General features: G+C 42.3%; 1 long non-coding RNA gene across 1 annotated transcript; it reads left to right on the top strand.

The window, feature by feature from the left end:
* Positions 1-4,846: 4,846 nt before the first annotated feature.
* LOC115049365 (uncharacterized) lies at positions 4,847-18,801 on the top strand. Its single transcript, XR_003841120.1, has 3 exons — positions 4,847-4,989; positions 5,408-5,524; positions 15,089-18,801. It is a non-coding gene; the product is annotated as an uncharacterized LOC115049365 (long non-coding RNA).
* The last annotated feature ends 22 nt before the right edge of the window (positions 18,802-18,823 follow it).

The raw sequence follows: 18,823 nt of genomic DNA, 5'->3' as shown, positions 1-18,823 counted from the left end.
AGAAGTCCACTTGCATGCAGGAAGGTCATTATTGCATGGACCTGCCCTTTAAAGTGAATGACATCACCATGCCAAACAACAGGTGGATAGTTGAACAACGCATTCAAAGTCTCAGGAGGAAGTTTGACAGGAATAAGATCTATCGGGAGGAGTACACAGCGTTTCTCACTGAGATGATTGACAGTGGATATGCAGAGGTGGTTCCTCTAGACCAGCTGGAATGTAAAGATGGCAGAGTGTGGTATCTCCCTTATCATGGAGTCTATCACCCAAAGAAGAAAACCTTGAGAGTGGTCTTTGATTGTGGAGCAGGATTTAAAGGAACCTCTTTAAATTGTCAGCTTTTGCAGGGTCCTGACCTCACAAATTCTCTCTTGGGTGTCTTAATAAGATTCAGGCAGGAAAACATTGCTCTGATGACTGATGTCAAAGCTACATTCCACCAAGTGAGGGTGTCAAGAGAGGCATGTGAACTTTCTTCGCTTCCTCTGGTGGCTGAAAGGAGACACGTCACAGAGTCCAGTGGAACATAGAATGAGAGTGCACATCTTTGGAGCAGTTTCGTCACCAAGTTGTGCTAACTATGCTTTGAGGAGGACTGCAACGGACAATAAGGATGACTTTAAAGTCATTACCACTGCTGCAGGAACGGCAAAAATGGATGAAGCCTCGGAGGAGTTTCATGATTGGAGATATTGTTGTTGTCATGGATCAAACAGCTCCTCGTGGTTCATGGATTATGGGAAGAGTAACAAAGACTTACCCAGACAAAAGGGGACTTGTACGTTCAGGACAGTTGAAGACAAAAACAGGGTATGTGGAGCGGCCCATATCCAAGCTCTTTTTGCTTCAAGAAGCGGTCTAAAGGCTGACATTGAGTCATGTGTGTTGGAGGATCTTGACTCAGAAGAAAGAAGACAGAAGATTAGATTGTTTTGTGACTCCTTCTTTTTTGCTTTGATATAATTGTTCTATTGTCACAATTAGGGGCCGGTGTGTAGGAGCCACATTTGTTTATTTGTCTGTCTTCGGGTGTTAGGTCAGGTCTTCACAGGTGGCAGTATACCATTTTTCTATATAAGCACGGGTGCTGGTGATGGAGGAGGAGTTTGGAGGTTGAAGGTCATGCGGTTTTTACCGCTCACGCAGCCGGTTTCTTTTGTTTGGCTTTCATCATTATCCCAACGTTATTTATTTTTGCGTCCGTATAATAACTTATCTTTTTTTTCTTTTTCTGATCAATAAACGGGAACATCACCCAAAAGTGGAAACGTATGGACATTGTTTCAATAGAGAGTGCATAGGAAAACAGTCTCTCACCTCACCATGAACGACTAAAGGAGGACAGGATAGTCGCTATAACCACGTTATTAGCATTAATTTGTCATGCAAAGGATGATGCTTTCCTTGCCTCCATTTGACAAGTGCTACCTTTATATTGTTTTTAATATTATTTTGCTGTCATGATAGAAAAAATAAGTGTAAATTAGTATAATAAGGCTAGTTTTTCTGTAATGCTTGAGAAGGCATGTCGTGGCCGGTCCTTCTCTGTGTGGGACATGTTTTTGCGGGGGTAGGAGTGGCTCACCCGCCACACATGGACACACAGAGAGCTGGCTCAGGCTGCAGGGGCTGAGAGAAGAGAAGATGGTGAGACTTTGTGGACACTTTTTATCGACTGAAATGCACATTGCTGTAAGTGGGATAACCCTTAGGAGTAAAAATTAACGATTTATTAAAGTTGGTATTTAAGAAACAAAATGAAATGTGACAAAGGTGACGCATGTTGACCTGCTGAGTCAACCATCCACGGTTGATATTTGTACACAGTTACTGCACAGTTACTGTAACCATCAAGTCTAAAGCCATTTCTTTTCATCCATCCAACGACTTCATGTCTGATGAAATGCTGCCACAGACCACCTCAAGCAGGGAATCTGCTCAGATAAAAAAAGGACTGACAGTTTTGCTATGAGTTTATATGATGAATTTGCTTTTCGCTCTAAAAACAACATTCTGCAACATAAATACTGTGAAGTCATCAATAAAGTTATTACTTTTATTGTCTAAAAAAATACATGAATGGGTTAAGTACTAGACCATACGTATTGATTAAAAAGGAAGAATTCATATTACGTTAATTCATCAGTCATTATAAGGCAGTATAGTACAACACCATCAGTATGTTTACTGTCCCAACAAAAGTAAATGAAATCTCCTCTTCCTTTGTGTTTAAAGGTTTGCCAATGTGTCCTGAAAAGGTCACAATTTAAGCCATATTGCTGAATTTTGTAAGTCCTCAAATGAACTGTGAACATTATTTCATCTATGTTTAAATGGGAATAACAACCCAAAATAAAAATCCATTACATAGACAATAGCTTTGAACTTACCACAGATGTATACATACTCATATAGTTTGTAAATGTAATTTATTGTTTCAGTTGAATAATTTGTAATGCTGTGGAAATTCCATGGAGATTTTAATGGCAGGTTCACCTCATATTTGTGTTTTTACATTTTTCATTGTTTCAATAATTGCAAACACAAACAACCTCCAATAAAAAAAAATGTCAAAAAGAACTAAACCTAACCCTAACCCATCCAATGTAATATAAGTTAATCTTACCAGAAACAATAAATAACAATAAATGAAATCGTAGGTTATTGTCCTGCAGGTTAAAAATAACCCACCACCATGTTTAGCTGCAAAAAAAAACAAAAACATATAACACTCTTTTTTTCAACTTGAAAATTTGTGACTTTTCCTAAAGGGACCCCAACATTAACAAAAGTTAAACTATGGCTTTGTTTACATTTCCACATGGGCTGTACACCACTTACTGTCCCATGTGTTATAAAAGCATTTATATGACAGAAAAAAGTTCAAAGGCCACATACACAAACTCTCTCTAACACACACACAACAAAGAAACTGGATTCTCATTGATGTACGAATTGACCTTGAATTTGTACCTGCACCTCTGACCTGCAGCTAACCCAGGATGACCCCAGGGCCAACAAGATATTCAGCTGCCCATGCCAAGGACATCTCCTCTACTTTCCTCCTGTTCATCACACCAGCCATTGAAAAGATCGTACTGGAAATGACAAATTAGGAGGGTTCCCGTAAATATGGAGACAACTGGAAAAATATGGATCAGACTAACCTGCGTGGCTACATAGGGCTTTTGATCTTATCAGGTGTCTATAGGTCTCGTGGTGAGGCTACATCTAGTCTCTGGGATGCAGAGAGTGGAGGGGCAATTTTTCGTGCCACAATGCTGCTGAAAATCTTCCACAGTTTTTCAAGAATGCTAAGATTTTACAACGGTGAGTCAAGACCAGTGTGTGATGGACAAACTGGCAGCCATCAGAGACATCTGGGACAAGTTGCTTGACCGTCTGCCATACCTTTACAACCCTGGACCTGAAGCCACAGTAGATGAGCAGTTGGTTCCATTCCAAGGTAAATTTTTATTTTCGTAATGTTACTTACCTGAAATTTCTATTTTTATTTTGTTGATTCATGTGATTTTTTTTCCCCTGTGGCATTCACACTCACTACTGATTGTAATCTTTCTTTTTTTTTTTTAAATCAGGTCGCTTTCCTTTCCGGTAGTATATGCCAAGCAAGCCAGCAAAATATGGCATCAAAATATGGGTGGCCTGTGATGCAAAATCCAGCTATGCATGGAATATGCAAGTCTACACCGGGAAGCTGCCCAGTGGAGCACCAGAGAAGAACCAGGGGAAGCATGTTGTACTTGATTTGACGGTTGGACTGAGGCGGCACAACGTCACATGTGACAACAATTTCACCTCCCATGAACTTGGCCAGCAGCTTCTGAAAAGGAAAATGACCATAGTTGGCACTGTTCAGAAAACCAAGCCTGAGCTGCCCCCTGCACTCCTTACACCAAGAGGGAGAGTGGTCTTCTCGTCAAAGTTTGCCTTCACCCCCACCATCACTCTAGTTTCTTACCTCCCAAAAAAGAACAAGAAAGTGGTCCTGCTGAATACACTGCACAAGGCAGCTGGAATCACTGATCACGAAGACAGGAAGCCAGTCATCATCCTGGACTTCCTATTCAATGGTGAACGTCTTTTTTCACTGTTGATTTGATAAAGAAGGATGTTTCGTCACACAAAATAGATATTGGATTTAAAATGCAATTAAGCTGCTTTATATTAGGGCTTTGGTGAAGGCGGGTCAATATGACCCATAGGACAAGGGGAGTATACAGAATGTTAGGACCGCACAAGGGTTAAACATTATAACCTTGAACACAGACATTATGGATGCCACCATTCCTATCCATTCATCCGTTTCAACTGCCCATGTACCTGCAAGACTTGGAATGCACTTTTGACCCACTTGCCATCAGCCATCCTTACAACCTGAATTGACCACATTTAAATGTCTTTTATGCAATAGCAATCAGCATTCAAATTTAAAAGACTATTTTCAACATATCGCAGTGAAACAGTTGTTTGTGTGTTTCAGGGGTGTTTGTACAATAAGAATGTTTATGGTTAATTTTGAACTCACAGAAGCAGAAATCATAAGGATTGTTCAGTAAATGACTTAAATGTAACCCATGTTAAAATATGAAATAAATAGGGATAAATAATGTAAAAGTGCATAAATAAGTTTTAAAAAATCAAAAGCGATTCGTTTCATGTTAATTCATTCATCAGAGTTAATCAAAAATGTTAATATGACAATAATATAATGTTAAAGACTGAAAATATGGTGATAGAGAATTCATGTCACTGCCCCTTTAAGGACCAGTCACGCTAGACCCAACACGTCGGTAATGCTGTAGAAAAGACCTGAGGGAGAGAGTAGGGAATATATCAGAGAGAAGAAGTGGTGGTTAATTAGCAGAAAAGAGAGTGAAACAGTAGGTGTTGCCGAAGAAAACCATAATTTACCTGGTCGGGGACTGACGGGAATTGTGTGAAAGTTAAGCCACACCGGTTTTGGTGAGTTTTGTGTTTATTTTCACCCACTTCTACCATGTTGTATTTTATGCGGGAGACGGAGTTGTGAGTAAATTGAGATGATAAAGCTTTGTAGCAGTAACGTTACAACTCAGAGACATTTATTTGTGTATTTTGAGGATTTAAAAAGTGATTTATTGTGTTTATGACCTGTGTTGTGAGAGTAGGCAATGTGTGTGAGTGCCCCTTTAAGAGAGAGAGAGATCGCCTGGTGATGACGCGTGTGCCTCTGTGTGTGAGCGCACGAAGCAGAGTATGTTCATGAGATGAGAGAGAGTGGAGCTAAGGAGCAGTAAAACCTAAAAATCAGCGGAAGAAGTGGTTCGTTTAAGGGCTAAGATGTTAAGTAAAATGGCGACCGTCAGCCGACCTCCAGCCAATATAGAAATAACCTTTGCAGGAATGCAACCAGCTACTCCAACCCGTTCTTGACATTGACCACAGTTGAACAGCAGCAGCAGCGGGACTGTATGAGTGGAGGGCAACATGGATGCTGTGGGAGTGAACTGAATGAAAGGTAAGGAAATATGAACCCTTTTCTTTGCGAAGAGCTATCTGAAATGAGGCATGGGGGTATAAAAGTTCTGAATGAGCCCAAGTTTTCAAGCACAAACCCCTTTGTCAATAAAAACTGTTGCTCAATGACTGTAATGCACAAAATAAAACTCCATGCCACAAAGGGTGTAACCACCAAGCAAAGACCCAGCCATTAAAGCTGCAGCTATGCCATCAAATCAAATCAAATCAAATCAGATTTATTTGTATAGCGCCAAATCATAACAAAGTTACATCAAGGCACTTTACATATAGAGCAGGTCTAGACCAAACTCTTTATAAATTTATTTAAAGAGACCCAACAGATCCCCCGATGAGCAAGCACTTGGCAACAGTGGCAAGGAAAAACTTCCTTTAAGAGGCAGAAACCTCGAGCAGAACCAGGCTCAGGGGGGGTGGCCATCTGCCTCGACCGGTTGGGTTGAGAGAGAGAGAGAGAGAGAGAGAGAGAGACAGGCAGGCAGGCAGGCATTGGAGGGGGGGGGTAGGCTGGAACATGTTGTTGCATGAAGTTCATGGAGTTGAGCTGTAATACAGAATTCATGCTATATGGGACCAGCAGGTGTTGCAGGAACATGGGATGGAGATGAGTCACCACCTGCAGCATGAGGACAGGGAGAGAGAGGAGAGGAACTGGGAGAGACAGAGACTTTGGCAGAACATGGTTAGTAAATGCAGTATAAATGCTTAGAACTGGGTGAAACTGTTTTTTTTTTTTTTTTTTAAAGAAGGATGGTTTTTATCAGCGCATGCAAGGAGGGAGTTAGAGAGAAAGAGGGAGAGAGGGTGACAGGGAGAGACAGAGAGAGAGAGAGAGAGAGAGAGAGAAGCTCAGTCCTTCCCCCAGCAGCCTAGGCCTACAGCAGCATACCTAAAGAGTAGAGGACTTTTTAACTGTACGCTCTGTCATACAGGAAAGTTTTAAGCCTGGTCTTGAAAGTTACTAAAGAGTCCGCCCCCCGGACCGATGCTGGGAGTTGGTTCCATAGAAGAGGAGCCTGATAACTGAACGATCTGCCTCCAGATTTACTCTTGGAGACTCTAGGAACCACAAGTAAACCTCCATCTAGAGAGCGGAGTGGCCTGCTAGGACAGTAAGGAACTATGAGCTCTCTGAGATACGATGGAGCTTGGCCATTAAGAGCTTTATACGTTAAAAGAAGGATTTTGAATTCTACTCTATATTTTACTGGCAGCCAATGAAGAGCAGCTAACACGGGAGAGATGTGATCTCTTTTCCTAGTTCCTGTTAATATTCGTGCAGCAGCGTTCTGAATTAACTGAAGGCCTTTTAGAGATTTGTTTGGACATCCAGATAGTAATGAGTTACAGTAGTCCAGCCTAGAAGTTACAAATGCATGGACTAGTTTTTCTGCATCATCCTGAGAAAGGATGTTTCTGATTTTCCTAATGTTTCTCAGGTGGAAGAAAGCTGCCCGACTAACTTGTTTTATGTGAGGGACAAAGGACATGTCCTGGTCAAAAATTACTCCAAGGTTTCTTACAGATGAGCTGGAGGCCAAAGTAATGCCGTCCAAACTGATGAGATGATTAGATAGTATTTTTCTGAGGTGCTTAGGACCGAGTACAGTGACTTCTGTTTTGTCAGAGTTGAGAAGTAAAAAATTTCCAGTCATCCAGACTTTTATGTCTTCAAGACATGCCTGCAGTCTGACTATCTGACTGACTTCATTTGGCTTCATTGATAGGTACAGCTGAGTATCGTCTGCGTAGCAGTGGAAATTGATGCTGTGTTTCCTGATAATGTTGCCTAGAGGAAGCAGATAAAGCGTAAAGAGGATTGGTCCAAGTACCGAACCCTGCGGAACTCCATGACTGACTACAGTACATGAGGAGGAGCTGTTGTTTACATGAACAAACTGATGTCTATCTGATAAGTAGGATTTGAACCACTTTAGTGCAGTTCCTTTAATTCCAATTTCATGTTCCAGTCTCTGTAGTAAAATATTATGATCTATGGTGTCGAATGCAGCACTAAGATCTAGAAGGAGAAGTATGGAGGTTGATCCATCGTCTGAGGCCATTAGAATGTCATTGGAGACTTTAACCAGCGCTGTTTCTGTGCTATGATGGGCTCTAAATCCTGACTGAAACTCTTCAAACAAACTGTTCCCATCCAGATGCTCGTGTAGTTGTTTTGCTACAGCTTTCTCAATGATTTTAGAAATAAATGGAAGGTTCGATATGGGTCTATAGTTTGCCAAAACATCTGGATCAAGATTAGGCTTTTTAAGCTGGGGTTTGATGACCCAGTCTTAAGTGCCTGAGGTACATAACCCAGAAATAAAGTCAGATTAACCAAATCTAGAATGAACGGCTCAATTACATAAAAGATCTCTTTAAAGAGGCTAGTTGGTACTGGGTCTAATAGACAGGTTGACGGTCTGGTTGATGAAACTATAGAAGCTAGCTCTGAGAGATTTAGAGGTGAGAATGATTCCAGATGTAAAAGAGGCGCCGCAGCTGATTCAGCAGTTGCCATCTTCAGAAGGGGATTTTTATCTAACATAGGCAAGAGCTGATAAATTCTTTCTCTGATCGTGAGAATTTTGTCTGAAAAAAAAACTAATAAAATCATTACTGCTTAGAGCTAAGGGGATCACTGGTTCAACTGAGCTATGGCTCTCTGTCAGCCTGGCTACAGTGCTGAAGAGAAACCTGGGGTTGTTCTTGCTTTCTTCTATGAGTGCTGAGTAATATGAACTTCTAGCACTGCGGAGAGCTTTTTTATACGTTTTTAGGCTGTCTTTCCAGGCTCTGTGAGACTCTTCTGACTTACTGGAACGCCAGTTTCTTTCTAATTTCCTTGATGTCTGCTTCAAGGCACGGATTCGGTAACTATACCAGGGAGCCATCCTCCTCAGATTGAATACTTTCTTTTTGAGAGGGGCAGCATTATCAAGATTCGAACGCCATCAGCTGCTGCAGCCACAAACCCCTTCTACTCTGTACACATGGGAAGTTTCATCCAGAGCTCACCAGTCCAACATCACCCCCAATGCCCTGGTCCACGAACCCCCTGCTGTAGCTCATTACTGGACAGTTGCTGTGAGTACTCGCCTGAGCAAAAACCTGGTCAAACTGTGCCGTTAAAGAGCCTCTTCCCTGAATCTGTGCAGCCTAAATCACATGAACGTCGTACTCACCGGGCCCAGTACCAGGCTTCGTTGGAAAATGACTGTGATCACAGAGAAAGAGTCCTGACTTTGCGCCCTGGTCAATATGATGGCATCGCTCCATGGAAAGTTGTGCTAAAGCTAATTGCTGGCCGGAATAGACAAAGGTCATCCAGTTAAAGTTCTTCCTGGTGGGTGCAGAAGGAGCAATCGTCCACAGAAATCCCCGCTCTGCACAGTGGGATTAATGCCGCCTGCTGGATGAGTTAGAGTGTGCATATGGCCCCACTTCAGAGCATGCAGGAGCTGTTGAACTAAGGCAGCGGATTTGTAAACCAGGTGAGGCTATGAGTTTATGTGCTGAGGGATGACATTTATGGGAAAGTGTCGTGGCCTATAGCAACAGAAGTTAGACTGAACAGGATGCCATAGGGGTTGTTTTCGCTAGTGCTGTAGGGGATGCACAAATGGTACAAAAGTGGCTAGAAAAGCAGCCTAAGACACTAGCTCAAGCCTATGACATAGCCTGTCATCATGAGTCCACCATGCGGGCAGCATCATATGTCGCTGGCCTCATGCAATCAGGGGCACACAACATGAACGAAAGGAGGACCCGCACAGCTGTCATCAGGGAAGGTACAGAGGAGGGGCATCCAGAGGCTATTGTTACCCCGCAAGCAGCTAAGTGGGAGCCCCGACCTCTTCACCCCAGCCCACACCTCCAACAGACCTCCCCTGATTTGAGATATAAGCCAGATAAAGGGAGAAGCCGTAAAAGCATAAACTGGGAGGTCATAACTGCTCAGGCCTGGGTCACAGGAGGAGAAATTGTCCCTCACCAAAGAACTCTTAACAAAGCCCAAGTCTCAGTGGCTTCACATAAATCCCCAAACCCTGCTGTGCTTCACCTTAAGACACCAGCTCAAGCGATTAGCATTCACATGAGGGTGCATAACCTGGATGTGTGTGCTGTGTTGGACAGTGCGGCTCAGAAGAGTGTGTTGCCACTGTGTGAGTGCAATGCTTTTCACCCAGCGCAGCAGCCTTCAATCACAAAGACACTGCTTGGTATCAGGCCTGGTGATGTGCCTGTGTTCGGTGAGGCCCACGTCCCCGTCCAGATACACAACGATGAGGTGAACGTGCACTTCCTAGTATCTGATGTAGCTACCCATAAGGCTCTCCTTGGCCATCCATTTTTGGTTCAAGCCAAAGCGCACCTGGACTATGAAAATTGGGAAATAGTGCTGTTTGGGGAAACGGTGCTTTATTTCCATGGTGCACAAGAAGGATGGGACGTGCCGTCTCTGTATAGACCATAGGGTCCTAAATTACGCTACCATCAAGGACGCATACCCAATGACCCGCATCCAAGACTCGCTTGACACCCTCTCCACTGCCAAATGGTTCAGTACCCTGGACCTTGCCTCTGGTTACTGGCAGGTCAAGCTGACCCCCGGGGCACACAAAACAGCTGCTTTCTGTACCCAGAAATGGCTGTTTGATTGGAATGTCATGCTGTTCGGACTGTGCAATGCACCTGCGACATTCCAACAGCTGATGGACAGCGTCCTAACTGGCATGCAGTGGGAGACGGGCCTAGTCCACCTCAACGACACTGTGCTGGGCAGGAATGTGCCAGATATGCTGCAGTGCCTGGGCCAGGTTTTGACCGTCTCCACCATGCCAACCTCAAGTTAAAGCCTGCCAAATGTTGCCTTTTTCGTCACCAGGTAGCCTACCTGGGCCACATTTTTTCGGAAGATGGCGTGGTCACTGACCCCAGTAAGAGCCGGAAGGCAAAGGAGTGCCGACGCCTACATTAACCCAGGAGGCATGCAACACCTGCTGGTCCCATATTTCATGAATTCTGTACTACAGCTCAAATCCATGAACTTCATGCAGCAACATGTTCCTGCCTATACCCTCCCCCCAATGCCTATCTCTATCTCTCTCTCTCTCGCTCTCTCTCTCTCCCACTCTCAACCCAACCAGTCGAGGCAGATGGCTGCCCTACCAGAACCTGGTTCTGCTCGAGGTTTCTGCCTCTTAAAGGAAGTTTTTCCTTGCCACTGTCGCCAAGTGCTTGCTCATCGGAGGATCTGTTGGGTCTCTTTAAATAATTTCATAAAGAGTTTGGTCTAGTCCTGCTGTATATGTAAAGTGCCTTGATGTAACTTTATTATGATTTGGCGCTATACAAATAAATCTGATTTGATTAGATTTTGAGTTTGTCGGCCTTGCGTCATATAGGCGCTTTGTGAAGGACTTTGCCCCTCCACGCCCTAAATAAGAAATATGCTCACTTCCAGTCAAGTACAAAATGCCAGGCTGCATTTGACGAACTCAAACAGCGGTTGACCACAGGTCCTGGGTTATCTGTTTGACCTGACGCAAGCGATGCAGCCATTGGCGTGGTGCTCTCACAAATCCAACAAGGTGAAGAGCGTGTACTGGCCTATGGTAGTCGCAAATTGTCAAAAGCCGAGTAGAATTATTGCACCACACGACGTGAACTGCTCACTGTGGTGGAATTCACAAGACATTTTTGGCAGTACCTCCTTGGACAGCCCTTCATCGTATGCACAGACAACAGCAGCCTGCGGTGGCACACAAGACTCAAAGCGCCTGAAGGACAGCTCGCTAGGTGGCTGGAGAGGCTAGCCGAGTACAACTTGGAAATTGTCCATCGCCCTGGCCGGTTCCATACCAATGCTGATAGTCTCTCTAGGAAACAATGCCACCAGGAATCCTGGTCAGATGCATGAGGTGCAGATAGGTGGACATTTTGGAGTGGAGTAAACTGTAGCCCGCCTGCAGACCCGGTACTGCTAGCACCGAATGAGAGCAGATGTTGCTCTCTGGTGCAGCAAATGTAGTAGCTGCACAGCTAAAGCCAGGCCCTGGAAAACTCAACAAGCACCCATGGGTACTGTTAGAGTTGGGGCCCCCATGGAGCGCATTGCTCTGGACGTCATGGGGCCACTGAATGAGACAGAGCGCAAAAATGTATTTGTGCTTGTGATACAGGACTATTTCACAAAGTTTGTGGAAGCTTTTCCTCTACATGAGGTAGGCTGTAACTGTGGTGTTCACCTCAGAGTGGGTGTGTTGTTATGGAGCACCACAGACACTGTACAGTGATCAGGGAGGCGAAATTTTGAATCAGAGGTGCTCCAGGAAATGTGCAGGTGAAGTGCAGGCTGTTCAGCTTTGAGAAAACACATACTACACCTTTCGACTTCTGTCTAATGGCCAAGTTGATTCAATGCAACCCTGCAAAAGATACTAGCAATGACAGCCGAGCGCTGGGATTGGGACCTCATGATTCCCTATGCTGTAATGAAGAGCTCGTGATCAGCTCGTCATTAAGTTCTGCTGAAGTCTGATCAGGAGCCACTCATTTGAATCAGGTGTGTTGGAGCAGGAAACATCAAAAACATGCAGGACAGTGGCCCTCCAGGACCAGATTTGGACACCTTTGCTGTAATGGCTTACAGAGCAACAAAGCACAGCGCAACTGGTTTCACTCCCAACTTCCTGATGTTTGGCTGGGAAGTTAGTGAGCCAGTGGACCTCGTAGGTGGCTTACCCCCAAACACTGATGTAGCCCTGTCAGCCCCTGAATTTGTACAAGCCTAACCCTAACCCAAAAACGGCTGGAGTGGGCTCATCAAATCGCCAGGGAGGCTCCTGGTGAGTTGGTAAAACGTGCAAAGAGGCAATATGACAAAAATTGCTGCAGCACACAGTATAAGATTGGAGATGCTGTGTGGTATCTAATCAAGGGCACGTGGAAAGTCAAGAATACAGTCAAAAAGTTTCTTCCATCATACAAAGGACCTTACTTTATCCTGGGACAGTTGGATGATCTGGTGTATTGCATCCAGAGAGGCCCAAAGACCAAAGTGAACTGTCAATACTGTTTTTATGAGTATTCGTTTACGGAGAAGGGTTTAGTTAACAAGCTGCATATTCTAATGTTGTCCAGACTGTTTAAGGTAAAATTCATACTGGTGTGGATGTTTTGGTTCTATTCTGACTGCTTCTGATCGCTAAACTAGAGCTCTGGAAGGATGGTCTTAGCCATATAATGTGTGTTACTACTGCCTTTCATGCTCCTCTATAATAAACACACACACACACATAAATATATATATAAATATAAAGGGACTGGCATACTGTACATCCAAAGAAAAAAAAGGAGGGTTAGGCACACATATTCACCTAACCTTCTTCCCTTACAGATGGACGGAACTGAATTGAGAACTATTAACTTCATTTTATATATAAAGTGTGTTAATTATGTTGATCTTTGTACAGTGATGGAGTGAAATTATTTAATTGTCCATAGCGGGGGTAGTGTTGTGAGAGTAGTCAATGTGTGTGAGTGCCCCTTTAAGAGAGAGAGAGATCGCCTGGTGATTATGGATGTGCCTCTGTGTGTGAGCATGCGGAGCAGAGTATGTTCATGAGATGAGAGAGAGTGGAGCTCAGTAGCAGTAAAACTTATAAATTAGCGGAAGAAGTGTCAGGTTCGTTTAAAAATAAATATTCAGCATCATAAGCCTGTGAAGTCTGTGTGTTGCTTTCTACGGCCGTGGGAAGGACTCGGGTAATTGAACCTGGAGGAAATGTGACTCCTTCAGACCTGGAAGATAGCAGCGCCTTTCCCTATGCTTTTTGACCACGGTTGGAGAGTGAGATTGGAAAGTTCAACACCTGTTATACAGGTCAGGTTTTATTGTTCTTGCTTGATTGGAAGCTACAGTGTAGACCGATCTCCCCTCCGACCTAGTGTGCAGGCATGCACATTTACGGACAGGATCCGAGATGGCGAGCCAGACCCAGACATTCATCTTCTCATTCTCTCCATCGCATCAGTAGGGGAATCTTCTGTGTATGGTGACTTGCTGCCAGAGTAGCAGGAGTGTCAGGATTTGACTTGAACCAAACTGAGAGCTGATTGATTTATTATTTTCAAACTGAAACTTTTCTTTGAGCTGGGCGATTTAAGTCACATTTGGCCACAGAACTGATTTAAGGTGTCATACTTTTATTTGTATTTTGGGGTCATGATTTCGAATGTGATTTTTGATGATAGTGGGCCACTTTGATTTAATTCCAAAACTGAGGATATTATTTTGTCTGTAAGAAAAGGAATGAGAAAAATAGTTAACTCATAAAATAAAATAGGAATTCTAAAATAGGTCTAACCTAGAGGAGAAAAGCCTAACTTAACTTAAATTTAGCCTTACTAAAATAATCTAGGTAAGCTAAAGAACACAAAGAAAAAGAGTGAAATACTTTTTCATTCATTACATTGTACTTACCTCATTATAACAACCTGCAGGGTATTTTTGTTTTGTGTACTGTGTTTTATATGCTCATCTTATGTTCAGTAATTTGCCAGCCTTTCTTATTAAAGCAATGGTCTGCTGAGCCCTCAGATGATTTAGGAAGAGAGGACTTGGGCGAGTCTAGTTTTGATGTGTGAAGATTTAAATGACTTACCACATAATCTGGAGTTAAAGGTTGCCTTTCTCTTACTGAAAGAACATATTTATCTCATTTCTAGTGTGGCCATTGATGAAGTTTTACAAGAGTTGGACTTTTAATAAGCACTGCTTCTGTCCCTCTTGTCCATCTAAACATAGCTCAGCACATACAGAATAGCAGTTGTCAAGTAGATGAAACTGTTGTGCAGGACCAAGCATCTACTCTTTATAAATCCAATCCATTTCCAGCTTCTTTTGGTGGTCGTGGGCCACTTGCCACTGCCTGGAGGCGAAAGACATACTTCGAAAAATATTTAAAAATTGTAAAATCTATAGAATTTGTGCTTAACTGCCAAAACAGAAAATCATATAAGTACATCTCTATACAACAATCTTTACAGCAAATCAAAGGAGCGTACTTTTTCACTTAATTTGTATGTAGATGATTTTGAAATCTGTAATCCCATCAGCACCTCCAGAAAAAAAAAACATAAAATCTGTGGAGTATATTGGACATTGAACTTAGCTGCTAATCATCACTCATCTTTTTTTCTTTTTTTTTAATTTATAGACTGTCAATACACGCATTGAAGGTCTCGGTCACTTGTGTGGTAAACACATCAGAATCGGGTCTTGTCCTTTCTTGGAATGAGAGGTCAGACTCACTGGTCATTTCTTTATTTCACCCTGACCGACAAAGACCCGAGTGATTACCCCTTGATGGAGAGAAACAACTTTTCACATTATGCTCTGTGTCCACTGTGTATATCACTTTTTTAAACTAATCAATTGTTATCAACTATGTGTTGTCTATGCGAATATCATTGGTTGAAAAACATACCTAGTCAATTTGCTCTCATCACTTTGGGGTTTCCTCTCCTTTCACTACAGGAGAGGACAGAACCTCAGATGCGACCTACCTCCTCTCCAGCCAGCCCGTAAATGACTTTGGCATTCTTCTTCTACTATCTGCCCTGGAACGCTCTCATTGGCTGTGACCTCATCGCTAGGGGGCGTAGGAACTCTTCTCATTGGTCAGCTAGGGTTAGGGTCAAAGGTCAACCAAGATCAAATGACCTGTCAAGTTTGAATAGAAGGGTATCATATTACTCTCTTACCTTCATGTGTATACACTGTAGTTTCACCAAAATAATAAATGAGGAGCCCAAACTTTACAGTCACTACTTCTTTGAATACAAGATACACAGAGGAATCGAAATTGCGTTTGCTATTTTTGTCCTCTATGGTGTAACATGCAACCAAAGAAAATAAGGTGGAGAATGTGGAAGAGAAGAGTAAAATACTTTAAAAACAACGAAAAAGTACAAAAGGAATTAAATATATAAGTTAGAAATTAAAAATCTAGATTAGAATAAAAGTCTAGGCTGTGCATAATGTATAAATAACATGCCATTGCAGCCAGAAGTATTGTAATTTGTGATATGGAAAATACTATGCAGGGAGTGTGCAATTTGTGCATATTATGTGCGGAATAATACTGTATATAAATACCTCATCCCAGGCCAGATGTGCAGTGGCAATGCTTCAGAAACAGCTGTGTCCACTGCAATAGCAGCAGTTCTTATAAAGTGGCTGGTGCCAGCATGGTGGGCAGAGTTTTTGATGTGAGTGGTAGGGCGGGGAAGGGGGTGAGCCCTTCCTCAGTGGGGGATTGCTGGTAAGGAGTTCAGCTTCCTAACAGCCTGATGGATGAAGCTGTTTCCCAGTCTGGTAGAGCTGGCCTGTGGACTCCTGTACCCTCTCCCAGATGCCAGGAGACTGATTAGGGGATGGGAAGTGTAAGTGTGGTCCGTGGCATTGGTGAATAACTTCTCCAAATTGTGTACATTTTTATAAACAAATGATTGCAGTATAACCATCAGATGACCATCAAGAAGTGAAGTGATTTTGGTGACACTAACCTATACACGTAAAGGTATGGAATATTTTCTGAATGAATTCCCAAGAGTTATACATTTTTCACAAATAATTATTTAAGTATAACCATCAGTTAACTGTTAATAAGTTCATTGATATTGGTGACATTGCAGCAAAAAATTAAAAGTCAATTTTAATTTCAATCAAATAATTTTCTCACAATCATTTTGATTGAGCTGTGTTGTAAGTTCTGTTTAAGCATGTTCAACATTAACCATAACCATTGAGTTTTAAATGTGTTTTTTTAACTGTGCACATGTCAAGAAAGATTAGCAAACTAACCATCATAGAAATTCATGTCTTTAATTAAAATGTTGAAAACCCCTTTCAAGGCTATCTTACTTTATGTCTGCATTGAGTGACCTAGCATGTAGTGACTTTACTGAAGGCTTTGCCCTTCCAGATATGTGAATGAAATTCTACATTTGTCTTTAAAAACCCAAAAGTTGTAGTCTGGCCTGAATTTGTTTAAAAAAATTCACACACGCACAAAAAAGAGTTTGTTGCGTTGAACTAATGCTACTGCTGCTGCAGTCATTGATTGCAATCAATTGCTGCGATTGCTTGTGCCTGGCTACTGAGCGGAATGGTTGCTGCCACTAGCTATGTTTATATGGACACAAATAATTGGATTGAAGTGTGACCAGAGTAAAAATACTTGATGCAAACACGCCATTCGGAAGATTCTGACCAGATCACACACGTTCACAATTTCCTTCCAATCGAGACGGGTGTTGATCCGATTGGCATGCATGTAAACACATTCTGAAGTTTAGGTAGAAATGATCTTAACTGTGCATGTCTGTTATGTCAGCCATATGTTGACCGAACGTATATCCACCTTTGCTACAACTAGCAGAACACATAAAAAATATAGAAATACAGCGAGCGGAAGACATGGTGGAAGTTAAACAGAACTGGGGCCTCATTTATAAAACTGCGTAAGATTTTTCCTAAATGTGCACTATGCGAAAGCCGAAGTTGATGTATGAAAGAAAATATTTGGACTTTATAAATCACAGACTTGACTAAGTGTGCTCAGCTATGTCAGTGTCATGTTATACCCTGAAATAGCAGAAATATTAAAAGGCAATGCGCAAAAATGCACTTTTAGCTGTCTTTATAAACGATGGATGACATCCTGATGGAGTCTTGCTCACTGTTCATATCTGGCTTGTCTTGAAGGGGGCTCTGCCTCAGGTTCACAATGCTGGGTGGTGGGGGGGGGGGGTACCATTCCTCGATGCCACACCATGTAACACGCCATAGACTTTCACAATGTGGCACACTTTGGCAGGTTGGTAAAGAAGCCTGCCCTCTAACTTATCCAAAGCGCCACTTGCACTTCAGCTCATAAGACAGTCATCATCATGGACCAATAAGTCGTTACGGTCCCTGAAGTCCTTTTCCCTCCTAATCCTGCCATTGGCGTAGTCCTCCAGCAGTGCCAGCAGTGCCACGGTGCAGAATTACACACGGGGCTCACTGCTGTTTTTATAGGTTTACAATAATCAAACTGAAAAAAAAAAGGTTTGTGCTAACATCCACCACGAAAAATATGTAATATACGAATACGAAATATATAAGTGTGTGAACATTACCCTTTTCCTGCTGCCTGGTTTGTTATGAAAAGCATCAAGTAGAGCTGACAAAGTGAGAACAGGAAAGTATAAAGTATCATCGGAAAATATTCTGTTATTTACACGTTAGGCAGATGCTTTATTCCATGCAGCTCTGGGAGTGGACAATATGATGGAGAGAGGGTGGTGATTAAATATAGAGAAGGGATTTTCATTTAGAATTTTCAGTTAGATTCCAAGGAGATGTTTCTGAAACAAATTACTCAGTCCAATGAAAAATATCACTTAAATAAAATCATTCTGAAGACTCCAACTCAATTAAATGTGTGAAGGACAGTCATTAAGGCTTATTGTTCTTCCCACTCTTCATTTCTTCAATCTGACTTTGTTTCACCACTGCACCGTCTGTGTCACCAATTCCCCTTTTCCTCCAAAATGTGCATACGCATTGGTCAGAGTTACCATAGAGTTACGCACATTTTATGTTAATTCTGCTTTTTATAGATCACAACCTTTGTGTAGAAATGACGTATGCAAGTTTTAGGTCCAGTTTTGTGTGTACGCAAGCTTTATAAATGAGGCCCCATGTCTGTATTGGACACAAATATGTTAATGGAAATGTTTACAGATCTTAAAATTGTTGAAACAGAAACAGAAGGCCTGAAGAACACAGTACAGACCCATAAACTGTAAATGCATTTTCTTTGTGTACATAAATAAAAGATTCTTCTTGTTTACATCAGATGTAGCTTCTTCTACTCCTGCTTCCTAAATCTCAGATTTCTGCGCATTTAAACATAGCCACTGAGTCAGTACGCATACAAGTCCCACCCAGTCCCAGTACCCACAATTTTTTCCCCCCTTCTTTATTTAAACATGTCTTTTTAAAATTGTTTCTAATAATTAAAATTTTTATCCAATCGTGGCAAACATTTTTTAATGTCAACTAATAACAGGATGCTGAAAGGGTGGAACTTGAGAGGACACGGCAGCAGTGTAGTTTATCCTTACAAAGGGCCTACTAATTACCTTTGCAGGACAAACATCACCTGTTTTAATCTGAATGTTGCTATGTGTGAGTGGATCTGTGCGTGTATGTATGTGTGAA

Source organism: Echeneis naucrates, chromosome 9 (genome assembly GCF_900963305.1).
Source record: "Echeneis naucrates chromosome 9, fEcheNa1.1, whole genome shotgun sequence".
In the NCBI taxonomy this organism is placed as follows: domain Eukaryota; kingdom Metazoa; phylum Chordata; class Actinopteri; order Carangiformes; family Echeneidae; genus Echeneis; species Echeneis naucrates.
The sequence above is the reverse complement of the archived record's forward strand: the minus strand, read 5'-3'. Positions and strand labels throughout refer to the sequence as shown.